Below are 12,072 nucleotides of genomic sequence, written 5' to 3' on the forward strand. Positions count from 1 at the left end.
CGCTGGACATAGTGTATCACTACTGCAGCGAATGGAAGATATGTATAAATGTCATGAAATCTCTTGGCTTAGTGTTAACCAAGAAACGAAATGTACCGCCCGTTGGAATGTTATACGGAGATAAGTTCCTTGAACAGGCGAACAGCGCAAACCATCTGGGAACAAGACAAGACTCAAACTGCAAAATTTGCATTGAGGAACGCTGCCAAAAAGCAAAACATGCGGGTTTTTTTATGTCCGCACAAGGTTTACATCCTTACGGTCTTAACCCTTTAGTATCTATTAACATTTACAAGAAAATAATCATGCCAATAGTCTTATATGGCAGTGAACTGTGGAACAATATCACCAAATACGACATTATAACTATAAACAAACTGCAACATTTTATTGTTAAAAAGATACAAGGTTAACGTATCAGAACAAGATCGGATATGTGCGAGTCGATGCTGGGTGTATGCAACTTATTCTCTAACGTCATTACTAGAAAGCTGCTATTCCCGCATAAGCTCTTGTCACTTGAAAGTAAAAGTACCTGCAGAAATATATTTATCAAACGCTATTTAGATTTTATATCAGGAAGCACTAACGTAACTCTTGGGTTTGTTCCCGATATATGCAATATACTATATACATTCGGTCTCCATAGCTTTATCAACAACATACTTGTTAATCCAAGGTCGATTCCTAGTAGCTACGAATGGAAAAAAACCGAGTAAAACAACTTGTCATCGCAAGAGAAACAGAGCTGTTGTCATAAAGAACTTTGTCGGATGAGGACTTTTATTATTTCCGAGTACTACACCCCACATTTGCGCCCGCTGTTATATACAGGATATTCGAAAGTAATGCTGAAAAGGAGAACTATTCACATCTAAACTGTGGACTCGTTCTTTTAAAACAGACATTGTCATCGAACGTTCTGCCTGCTCGCAAATGTGTTAACTAAACGAAACATTCTACCTAAATGTACTTGGTTCTCCAAGAAGCTATTTAAAAGACGTGCAATCAGCCTTTCTAAACATATCATTACGGTAAGCAATACAATGTGTGGGCTACAAAGATGTATAATCACAAAAAGAACAATAAGTTTATGCAGTCCGAAAGTTTAAAACTGATTAATATCATTAACTTATGTTGTTGTTTTTTGTTGTATATGTAAATAATAGTTACGAAAGAACACATATACATGTTGTAAATAACAACTGGGTATGTGCAGATTGTATATAACATTGTATATATGTTGTGTTTTGTAGTATTGTGGTACTCCTACTGTGTTTCATAATCATCAACATTGACTTAATTGAGATAGCTGAGATTGATAATAAGTTTGAAGCTTACTCCCAGCTATGGCAGGCCACATATCATGAAGAAGGGGAGTTGCATCCAACGTAGACAAGGTCCATGTTCCTATTTATCATGTTCCCATATGTTCCATGTTCTATGTTATCAAATGACCAGCTGCCAGTGAAAGGGGAATTTGGGTTCTTTTTTAACTCCTCCATACACTGGTAAGTAAGTTCTCTTCTTTACAGTATTCATCAATAAATGCCTTACGTTTCTTTTGTCTCAGATCTTTCCTATTTTTTAAATGCACCTTTGGTCTAAGATTACATAAACTGGTCAATAATTTCCATAGGCTTGTTCTTTGACCTACACTTTATGTTGGACCTGTAATTGGATGATATATCCAGGCAACCTTCTTAGCCACCTGGCCATTAATGGTGTTGCTATTGTCTAAAAATAACACAATTTTGTTGAGTGGCAGCATCGTTTTCAATTTGAAGGTGACTGACCTTTCTTTTTAATTGTGACACATTTTCTTCAAATGGTCTACGCCTGGTTATCGATGGCAGAGTTGACCATGGACGCCATGTTCTCTCTTAACGAAATAAATGACATACTATACCATCTTAACTTTATCTTAGTGTGCATAACCGGTTACAATACTTTCAGCCACACCTCCAATATATTGGAGAAACAAAATTATAAAAATGATTTCTGGGTTGACTTTCAACATTGTGCCAAACTGTTGTATCCCTCTTTCCTGTCGTACATGTAATATAATTGACAGTATCATTGCAGGAATTGACCTTTATATTTTATTTTTTATCTTCTTCGATAAGACTTAGCCTGAATGTAAAATAACATTTACCTCATTTTTTATTACATTGGTTTAAGAGTTGGTGATTTATTCTTTTAATGCTTAGTTGCTTAGAGTTGTTCATATCACCTGTTTTTTATGTAAATCAATGCTGTCATCGTCCTTGTATCCCTCACAAATACGGATTAAAAGGCCTAGATCAATAAATGAAGTATGCAAATGTTTGAACGTTATATCGATAATTATACTTCAAATTTGAATTTTCAACGTACGCAAAAGAGTATTAAGGTATCAGATGTATCACTGTTATACGTATGTAAGTAATGCAGTTTTATTGAATGTTATGTGGCACTTAATGTTTAATAATTAATAGTGGATTTTCTTCTTCAATGTAGTATATTTATAGTTTTTCATCGGTTACTTTATGAGAACAGCTTTAAGGTATTGTTTTGATATCATTTACTCTTTGTCGCATAGTAATACTTATAATTATATAATAAACAACTAATTATCTTATGTTTGATTCGCGTTAAAGTTATATGAGTATATATTTAAACTGTTTTTGATATGCATTAATCATAAAAAAATTCTAATGAAATGAGTTCCTCCTTTTTTAATGTACGTTTTAGGCTTACGTCATTTTAGGCATGCACTTATGTCTATATCAACTAAACTGTACTAGAGGTGCAGTAGACGAATCATACCGTAATATCAGGAATTTCAGTAATTCATTACGTTAGTGTCATACGTTGAATAAAAGGTTTAAAAACCATAATTGAAAATGTTATAGTGCATGTAGACCCTGTAAAGAGTTGTTCATATCACATGTTCTTTGACCTGATGACGTCATATCAACTGAGGGAGAAAAGTACAACTACAGTACTTATAATAGGTTATTTACACATTTGATCTCATCCGAATATCATTGATATGAATCACCAGTACTTTAATCTTGTCTAGGATTTCACAAATCCAACGAATGCATGTTAACTCGTATCGATCAGAGCAACTCCCAGTTCTTATCTTTCAATAGGCCATTCTATAACTTTTTTCAATTAAGTGGAAATTTGAATATAATTGAATGAGTATCAGCTGTAAAAAGATAAGTAAAGACCGAATGTGCTTCTAGTTTTTGCCTTCCTTCGAGTTTATAAAATTAGTGATTTACATGTTGTTGCTTTACCTTTTTCAACGTTTGAAGAGGCAGCAGTCCAATATAACTTTTGTACCCTTTTTCTAAAAAAAATGTTACATCACACTTTAGCTAAATTGTTGTCACGTCGACAAATAATTACCCTTTTTCTAGAGTTGTCAATGATGTTCCTTCTTTCCATATATGGTGTTATGGATCGTGAAATATTAGAAATCAGTGTAATCTCGTGTGCTAATTGGTCAATGAAATATAAAAGAAATTTATTTTGAGATCTCTGACACTGGTTTCCAGAAGCCGCCATTTCTAGCGTCATTTATGCTGAACCGGTTTTAACAGTCAACAAATATCCTCGCATCGACTACTTCCCTTTCCTTTACCATACAGTACTTTGAATCTGTTTAGGGAAGTTAGAATCGATTCAAATGCAGCTTTCAAAAAAAATAAAGACCTTAGAAAATTAGATTGAGTTGAAAATTAAGTAAATAAATAGTTTTTGTCGTTTTCTAAAAAATATGTGTGGTTAATCCTGGAACGAAACGTCGATTTGATGTGACATCATGTTAATGATCCTTAATATAACAGGTTTGAACACCAGACAAAACTATAAAAGTGACGGCAGTGCTAACATTCAACGTCAACTAGATGTTTTATGAAAATGTGTAAATGTTTATATTAATTTCAAGTAGCACCGATTTTTCTGTTTCTTTAAGGCCTATGCCTTTGTGAATACTTGCATCATGAATATTATATGACTTTTATTAAACGAGGTTTAAATGGATCAGAAACTGCTTCGTCTTGAAACAAAAATATTCCCTGTCATATGTTGAAGTCATTAAATTGCTTTCATTTATATTTGTAAAGATATTTTCAATAGCACATTCAAATCGTTTCAACTTAAAACGAAATCAATGTTAACTAGTATTTACATTTATTTCGCAAAATAGATTTCACCTGTTCGAAAATGATGTCAGTATGAATGTTTTTTATATTGAAACTCTTTAAATCGCTTTTATTACCAGCAGATCAATAACAATCTAATTATTATTTATCACCCAAACACTTACTTTAATCTCAAAATGCATTATACGGATGATAATACATTTCTTTAGATTGTCAAGAGGTTTTATGCAGTTGGTAATTTGGCGATATCGAATAACGGCATTTGAGGCTACTTAAGTGCTCCTTATTTATTCTTTAGAAATTTCTGATTTGCCAAAAAAAGTTTACGTTTTGTTTGTTGAATACCGATATTGCGCAGTTCTTAAGATTTCGGACAGTTTCCATTAAATGGTTTAGGTGATAAATAGACACATTATAGATATATGCCAATTTATAAATTGATGTAACTTATAAACAAGTTAGTGACCAAGCTCAAGATTCCGCCCAATGCGAAAGCCAGACTCAATTACATTTAAATCAATTAGATTAGCAAATATCTATTACGCAGATTGCAATTGCTAAATTTTCGTTTAGTCATTAAGTGTTTTTATTTATTGGGCCATTTAGAGGCTCGCGCATAAGCGCTGGGAACTATAGAGGCATTACGCACTAAATTTAAAGAAGTTAGCATCTACTTTTGGTCACCTTAACAATCTGATTGGGGTTTGGCTGTATTTTCACTCTATAATCACTCAAAAATGAAGAAAATGTTCATGCTATACAGGGGTATTTGAAAGTGCAGATACTTCTTATTGCAAGAAAATTAATCCTCTTTGCACTACACTGTAATCTTGGATATTGCAGGAATTAAGAGAGAATTTATGAGGCACTTCATGGTATGTCTGTTACATGATAGAACCACTGTCAAATACTGGAAAATACTGTCAAATTACACCAAGCTGTTTTATTCTCAGAAGTCATCATGAGCCTGAAAATATAACAAAGGAATGTTTTCATTTCAATACACATGTTCACAAAAGAAACTACATGCATTCAGTTTATATGGCAACATACATATACAGATGTTTACATACAGTTTAAAAAGGTTTTATCACAATTAATTAAGGAAATACATTATATTACCAGATATTATCTTAATAAAGTTGACATACATATAGAGAGAAATAAGGATTTTCTAATTTAAAACTTCATACTGTTCAACATTTTTTGTCCACTTTTTGTACATAACAAATTACCTTTTCTCTATAATAATTTATTTTTTCTTTCAAAACTATTCCTCAAAAAGGTCAACATTATATTTTTAATAGAGTAAATAAACAATTTGACAAAAAAGTACAAACAATTAGGTTACTGAATCTCATTCTGCATCAATTTAAGAATCAATTCAACTTTACAGCTCAAAAAAAGTCAAAAGCATTTATTTTACAAATAATAAAATGTGTCATCATACAAAATGTCACAGTTTATAAAGAGTTCTCAATAACTTAAGGTATAATTCCAAATAAATAAGCGAATGGCATGTTCATGTGATATTCTCTGCTACATATGCATCATAGTTCTAAGTAACCTCAGTTTTGCAATCCTTCCCATCATTCTGACTGGCTAAATTTGAGTGGTATGAATGTTTTCTATGGCTTTATTTCTCACTGAAAAGAAGAAAAGATTAAATAAAAAAGACCAATAAATGACAAAACTGACCACCCATGAATTGGCAGACTTACTAATGTGTAAAAATACTCACAATATTTAGTCAAAAAGTAAGAACAGCCATTTATGGAATGTAAAGTTTAAAATAATTTCAAATGAATAATCACAACATTGAATTGAAAATTAATGACAGCAATTGAAATCCTATCATAACTGGAATTCCAATAAATTTGAAGACTAATAATGAGTATTAAATTTCACTCGTTTTCATAGAAAATGACAAGGGCTATTCCAAGACAAATCGCAGCGATTCCCCATGCTGGTATACCATTAGGCGAAGCCGAGTTAGCCCCAACGTCAACGAAAGATCCACCAAGTCCAATGCCCTCCACGGCTGCATCTGCTGCTTGAGAACTGAAAAAAGAATTTTTAATTCGTTGAGGAGGTCATTTCATCATTGATGGAAGGTTATTGAAGCCACTATTATATTTTGCTTGCTTGCTTGTCCACCTTGCTGCATTATTTGTTAAACTCATTATTCGATCAACAATTCGTTAACGTGTTCTTGCCTTTGTGGTCTGATTTTTTATTCAATTCAGTTCATATTCAAACTAATAAGTGATAGTATTTAAATTTGTTATGTCGCATTAACTTAAATTGTGTTTTAATTTGCGTTACCCAGGTTTCATATACAAACATTTTCAAGCAGTTTAAACAAGCACTTTGTAGCGAACAGAAACTTTCACTTTCTATAGTACATATTCTCCAAAGCTTTGTCTCTTAAATTCATTTGAACCATAGTTATGGACTAGATCCCTACTTTACTTATTGTGAATTGAACAAACAACACGTATGCAAGCAAATAAATCAGTTGCGGCTCCGTTGTTTATTACAAAGACACTTAACTGTAAACTAAGGGGCGCCTGTTAAGTCCCCGTCTCGCAACTTATACTAATTATCTTCCGGGAGTGAAGTAAACGAGAGTAGCATTTGACAAAGGTGTTTGCTTTACTTTGACAAATATAAAGAAAAGCAATGTGACAATACAGGTCTATTCAAAACTGTTAGAGAGCTTTCCGCAAATCGATCAGCTCTCATTCAGACTGCGTATTTATATAGTTCATACCAGTGTAACGTGCGAGCCAAACAAACACCAACAGATCCCTTTAGAAAAAAGCATGCTCGACCCTGATGGGGTCCGCTGGTCTTTATAAGCAGTAATTTCTCAATCCACATAGAACCCGGGCTTTGCTATTTTGCATATTACAAACCAAGTAAACATGTATACGTACTTCGAACGTACTTCCGTCTATAACGGAATGTTATACTATGAACGCACATCCGCCGCCTACAGCGTACTGTTGCACCAGTATAATATAATTTTTAACATCTGCTATCATTACTCAAGTGACTTGTTTTTAACCTTATCTTTTAACTCGAAATAATGTTTACCAAACACATTATGAAAGTTACCAAATTTAATATGTTTTAGCCAACTAACAATACCTAATATATATATATTTATATATATTAGATAAATGTTGTTTAAATAGAAGTTGCTTTATGAAATCCGATGTATATTATATAGTGGCATAGTGCGCATCTCCACCGTATTCAAATTATTTTAACAATATAAGATAGTAAAAGTTCTTACGGAGGTCGTTTTTTGGCTTCACATCTAGCAATCAGACCTAGAAAACAAATAAAATAAAATTAGTTATGTAATAAGCTGTTTTAATATGTATATCCATATTATTATCACAGAAATCAGGACTACCCACGTAAGCCAGCCTTTCGAAAGCACTTTGGACTGTCAAATAATACCAATCAGTTTCTAGTAAATAAAACTTACATCTCGAAAGCAGTGGTAACAATACGTATAAATGTACATTGTTTAAACCTTTCCAAAAGAAGTTGACTGTGTATAAAGGTATAGTTTTAGTACCATTTTAAGATGGAATGGTAACTCACAAAAGCGTCGCGTAACCGGCGCGGTATATATTACCTCAGTGGACAGAAGCGAAAAAAATAATCCTCATACACAGTCCAACACAGCTAGATAGCAAAGTCATTGACAATTTTCGAAACAACGTTAGAAAATTCCCAGCGGTGGGAGAGAGATCAAACAAACGTACGCGATGATACACTGTAAATATCAATAAATTCAAGAAGATATATTCCATGACAGTCAAAGACTTAGCAAATTAATACAAAGTTGTGTACTAGTATTCATCATCGCTTCTACTAAGAATGCATGCGTTCAAATTGTTAGTCTCGAAGTCCGGTAACCAAAATGATACATGATGATTCTAAGAGCAATTCATATGAAATAAACATGTCTTTCTGAGCTACTCATCGAATGGTGTCATGACAAATGTGATTCAATTCATGGATGAGAGCGTTTACAATGTCCATATATTGTTAATGTCGCCTCTCGACGTTAGTCCTCCGACCAAGTTAGTTCCAGATAGGCCCTTATGCAATCGTATCTGGCGGGCAACGGCAAGGGTTTTTATTAAGAAATAAGAGAATTGTCGAGCATCATAAAAGCAGGCCAGTGTCATTGCAAGAATGGAACTGTTCCAGACCGCAGAAACTGGTCAACGTAGCCCTATGGATTAGGGTTACACTGGACAACGACATGGCTGGCTTTCTAGTACCCCATAATCACACATCAAACTATCGCAATCGCATCTGTAAATATGACCCTTTCAAGAAGGCAGCTATTCGCAAATCGCTCAGCTCTCATTCTAAACACTCGAAACATGATTAAATCTAGACTCGTCTTAGAATATAACTTATGCATGTTAGCATGTACGTGAAGACGCAAAACGTTTTACTTTCTGATACAGTAAAGTATTCCAGTGTTGAAGTCTCGATTTTACAGAGACATCGCAGGTTTATTGACGGTATTTAGCGGTCCGTTCTTTTGTCCACCAATCTATGTCAGCCGTAGTGGCGACTTTAATATCGCTTTCTTGTTAACGTTCACACAGGCATTTCATTTTTATTCCTATAGAACCAAACATTCTGCTGACGTGCTTAACTTTGTCATCCCGGACGAACATCGCCAATGTTTCAATTGGATGGTTTTCACAAAGTCTTGTCAACTTGGCTAGGACTGATTTAATATATGTTTCGATTTTTTTCAGAAAAATATTATTAAAGGCATACTGTCAATGTGTATAAATTTCAGAAAAATAATATATGTATATGTAAGTCAAGAGTTCAATGCAATATTTATAATATACAAAACATATATGACATCGCATATAATACCAAACTAATAACTATTGTATACATGTAGAGTAGAATCATGACAATTTATGACAGCGAGAGATCAGTTTGAAATAACGTTTACATAGGCTATCATAGTAATACATGATTCTTAAACTAAAGGCATAATTAACACAATTGTCTATATTTTTATTCCCTGCAACATCTTCGGATTGCATTAATTCAACAAATTTAATATCAATATCAGTTAACATGTCTTTCCATTATAAAAGGCAAAAGATAAATTACTACAAATATCACATTCAAGTATTGATCTCATTGATATTGGATATTTTAGCCTTGCTCAATAATGGTATACAAAGAAATGTTCGAAATATGAGCCTCTATTAAAATATTATTATTAAAATGGTGATCTTAAACTACTTAAAATTCCTTTCTTAAACCAATAGAAATATTACGCGAAAAGAAGTCATTTGAAGACAATTTGAAGAAAATGATATATTAACTTAATTTGAAATAATAAATAATTACTTACTATGATGGTTGAACACCAAAAAGCAAAAACAAAATGTAAGCCACATATCAATATTCCTTTGGCAATGCAAAACAAACACGTAATATTCAGACCGTAAGGCTGACGTACATACTCACGTGGTTGCAGTCATCCAATTGAATTCTCTGTTTACATAAAGACAGTATGTTTATGAGATAATGGGGGTAGCAGTTGCGAATACAAACGTGTGACGATAAAGGATTAGGACAGATGGCGTGTAAGGTAAAAATTTGTGAATTCTGGCTTTATTTCGTAAAACTTATATGACATGAAATAAATTCTCAATAAAGAATAATGGGCGGGGTGAGCATAGCGAATGAGCCCTTATTACTCATGAAAATTTTACTTCATTTACACCCGCGTAAGGTAAAATTATTAATGATTATGTCTAGTGCTTAGCTTTTGCCTGCAATTTCATCGGCTTAAATATAGGTTGTATTCTAAGTAAAGGTTAGAGTTTATTAAGTAATTTCTTTGTGGATAAGTAACCTAAGGAAGCGGAGCTATCACTGGCTGTATCTCACATATTATGGCTTTTGGTGATATGGCCATTGCTTTTGTAGTCAAGTTGGATAAAATTACTGTAACTTCCTTATTTTTCTTGTACTCATCATTGATCACTCTGTGATCCAGTGTGAAATATCCATTGTAAGATGGTAAATTGGACAACTTAAATTCATGTATAATTGAAAAAGTAGCATGGTATAGTTCTCTGTCAATATAACCTTTAACATAAATGCTTTTATTGTGCTACAAGATGATATTCTCTGGTACTGCACGTTTTATAACTCCAATTATATTCTTGTTTTTCTTCAATTCTCGAACTCTATGCATTTAAATGACAAGTACCATGACACATGTAACTTTGCTGTCTGCATAAACTGGTCATCCATGTTGTCTTTACGTTCACTCATCAATTATGTTAATACGTTAGTTCCAATAATTAAAAGAATTCTCTCAGATAACCTTTGGCCAATGCCTGACACAACTGCTTGTATCTAATAATGCTTTGGTTTAAAGTCGATTTATCATAACTGTTGCTTCAATAGTCTCTCCAACTAATTCAGGCTTTGGTCTTCCTTCTTGCTGCTATTCACTGTCTGAGAATTAACAAAATGTAGTTCTATGGCATGACTTGGATATGTGTCTGGTTGCAAGCATAATTGGTGTTTAAAAATGTACTATTTCCATAAGGTATTGCTGGCTTGTCTGACCTCCTATACCTGTCTATATAGCTGTTGTATATGTTTTCCATGAAATAACTCTGCCCTATACTGTGCATTAGCTTCCTGGTCATTCATCAGTTGATCAAAGCAAGCAACTTCAAAATAAGACCCTTAATTTCACTTACACTCTCTTCTTCTTCAGCTTGAGCAGCATAACCGTCAATATTCTTCTCTATGACAGATTTCTCTTCCTAACTCCCCTCAAACGCAGTTCTTCTAAAAATGTTTAAACTTGTTTTAGTCCATAGCTGTGTCATACCTGTGTCTGCCTCTCATTTTCACTTTATTAACCAACTCTTCATAAAATAATGCCCTTAATAATTATGTTTCTGCTCGCCTAACTCCACGAAGGTTGACAGATCTTGACAAACTTGATACAAAACTAACTTTAACCTTATCAATTTCTTGCTCTCATGTGTAAAGTTTCCTTAATACAGTTTTTTAGCTGTCTACACTTCCACATTCACTGCCTAGTTTGGCTACTTTCTGGGCAACTGTAGCTTCAATTCCTTATAACCTGATTGCGTCCAATGCTCTACCCTTATATGCATTTCTTAATCCATATTTTATCACCTCATCACAATAGTCACTTTGAGAAGTCCAAAGGTCTACTTCAAATGTGTGTCCCATTTCACATTATCCTTAATTTCTTTCGAATAGAAAATAGACAATTGTGGATATAGGTATGTTTCCTCTTCCCATTTAAATTCACTCCCTTCCGAGTCAGAGTCTGTCATATTGATTGATATTATCTCATATTCAATCATTACCTAACAGTATACCTTATAACAACATAAACATCTCCTTATTATACACCACCATACTCTATGCACTTTTTCACACTCCAAAATCAAATATCACATGATATCACACACTATCACACGGTAATTTGACATGTTTTCAAAATCGTCTGGAATTACACAGAATTACGACATGAATTATGTATTTTACATAAAAATGCGTCTCCTGGTACTATATCACAATGCTTTTAATCTCAGAACTTTAAACCTGTTTATAAGTATATCATACTACAATACATATTGTTTAATAAAAACACAATCACAATACATTATCAAATATCAAGTCAAATATTCAATATACATCAATTTAATCAAATCGACATGTACTTTTTACATCTGAACAAAACTTCATCTATGTTCCATTTGCTAAACATGTCATCTTCTCGAAACACAATTACTTAAACGTGTAATCCCTAAATGTATATCTTCACAAAATTAGACCATGACGTATG

At 33.2% G+C, this 12,072-nt stretch overlaps 1 protein-coding gene and 1 long non-coding RNA gene across 2 annotated transcripts in view; one reads left to right on the forward strand and one right to left on the reverse strand.

Annotated features, from left to right (window-relative positions):
• Positions 1 to 4,216: 4,216 nt before the first annotated feature.
• On the reverse strand, positions 4,217 to 9,680 carry LOC128241818 (uncharacterized). The gene is made up of 5 exons (XR_008262482.1): positions 9,577 to 9,680; positions 7,459 to 7,495; positions 6,133 to 6,218; positions 5,725 to 5,803; positions 4,217 to 5,124 (listed from the first exon to the last, which is right to left on the reverse strand). It is a non-coding gene; the product is annotated as an uncharacterized LOC128241818 (long non-coding RNA).
• Positions 9,681 to 9,742: 62 nt separating this feature from the next.
• Positions 9,743 to 12,072, forward strand: part of LOC128241521 (uncharacterized) — a 28,555-nt gene continuing 26,225 nt past the window's right edge. Inside the window, exon 1 of the mRNA XM_052958488.1 lies at positions 9,743 to 9,816. The gene's annotated coding sequence lies outside the window, so the exon portion shown is untranslated. The remainder of the gene's footprint in view (positions 9,817 to 12,072) is intronic.

The sequence above is a fragment of the Mya arenaria genome, chromosome 7, assembly GCF_026914265.1.
Source record: "Mya arenaria isolate MELC-2E11 chromosome 7, ASM2691426v1".
Classification (NCBI taxonomy): domain Eukaryota; kingdom Metazoa; phylum Mollusca; class Bivalvia; order Myida; family Myidae; genus Mya; species Mya arenaria.